The sequence below is a fragment of the Haemaphysalis longicornis genome, unplaced genomic scaffold, assembly GCF_048455015.1.
Source record: "Haemaphysalis longicornis isolate Haplotype H1 unplaced genomic scaffold, Haemaphysalis longicornis Haplotype H1 scaffold_2, whole genome shotgun sequence".
Classification (NCBI taxonomy): domain Eukaryota; kingdom Metazoa; phylum Arthropoda; class Arachnida; order Ixodida; family Ixodidae; genus Haemaphysalis; species Haemaphysalis longicornis.
This window is the reverse complement of record NW_027526295.1, coordinates 270996542-270997864: the sequence shown is the minus strand read 5'-3', so window position 1 is coordinate 270997864 and position 1323 is coordinate 270996542. Positions and strand designations below refer to the sequence as shown.

The window sequence follows — 1323 nt, the reverse complement described above, 5'->3', positions numbered from 1 at the left end:
GTCGTCACTCTTAGGTATGAGAATCATGTGCGCTTTCGAGAAAGTAGGGGGAAGGGCCCCTCTTTGGAAAGATACTCTGAAAACATTGTGCAAGACAGGTGTCAAGACAGCTTTAAACGTTTTATAAAAGGCCGAACCTAGCCCATCGGGTCCCGGAGATTTGCCATTATTTAAGCTATCTATTGCTTCATCAACTTCCTTTAAGCTTATTGGGCTTTCCAATTGCTCTGTTATGTCTTCATCAAGACGGGGTAACAAATTTAGGAAGGATCGTTCGAATCCCTCCCTTGGGGGAATGTAGGCAAATAGGCCCTCGTAGTGCTGTACAAAAGCTTTTTCAATATCAGACTGCTCCTGCTCCGGCCACCTCGTTTAGACGAAACCCGCTTGTCGTAACAAAAAAGCCAGTTAAAAGCCAGGTTATAGATCGCCAAAAGCTATTTCGGAGTAATTTACACCTGAATTTCAAACCCATCTGAAGCGAGCAATATGCAGTTGTACTATATTCTCACTACATGGGCCGGCACATGCGGCTTACTGTCTTCAAAAAAAAAAGACAGAAATTATTAAAAAGTACCCGACGAGGATGGGATTCGAACCCACGCGGGCAGAGCCCAATGGATTAGCAGTCCATCGCCTTAACCTCTCGGCCACCTCGTCCGCATATGAAAGAAGATTTTCAGCCGGTGCTCAACGATATAAGCCCAATGAAAAGCGAACAGAGCATTCTTCTTTGCGGATATTCCGCATCTTGTTTGTTTTCGTTTTATTTAGTACTTCTAGCCGTCGGGATTTCACCTGTCCCTTTACAATGCCCATTGTCTTGCCGGAAATTGCTCCCGGTCGCTTCATTCTTTCTATTTATGTTTGTAACAGTCTTTTGTGGCTGCCTACACAACAAAACAATGCCGTTCTTTCTGTACCGCCACCCATGATCGCGCCTTATTTCTTTCCTCTTGCTTTCTTGTTTTTTGGAGGACATATACAGGGTAAGTTAGTAGACATAACCACTCCATCATTTTTTCTTCGTTATTGAAAATGAACTTTTATGCAGTGTTTGCGAATTTGTCTGTTCAAAGTATGCTACTCAGATGCAAACTTTTTGGCAGGTCCTGGTTTAGGTATGATCAAGTTAGAAAGTGTGAGCAGCCGGTGTAAGCACAAGATGCACCGCCAATCCCGGGACTGTGCGCTTTGTCCGGCGGGAATAATTCATCACGAATCATGATGACTTATTGATGATACGTATGATCACTTTTTGCTACCCTTGATTTCGACCAGTCTATCCAGCGCCAGTGGAGACAGAGGTTTTAATATGATACG

At 43.8% G+C, this 1323-nt stretch overlaps 1 non-coding gene across 1 annotated transcript; it reads right to left on the bottom strand.

Annotated features, from left to right (window-relative positions):
- Nucleotides 1–578: 578 nt before the first annotated feature.
- Nucleotides 579–660, bottom strand: Trnas-gcu (transfer RNA serine (anticodon GCU)). The gene has a single exon. It is a non-coding gene; the product is annotated as a tRNA-Ser (tRNA).
- Between the last annotated feature and the right edge of the window lie 663 nt (nucleotides 661–1323).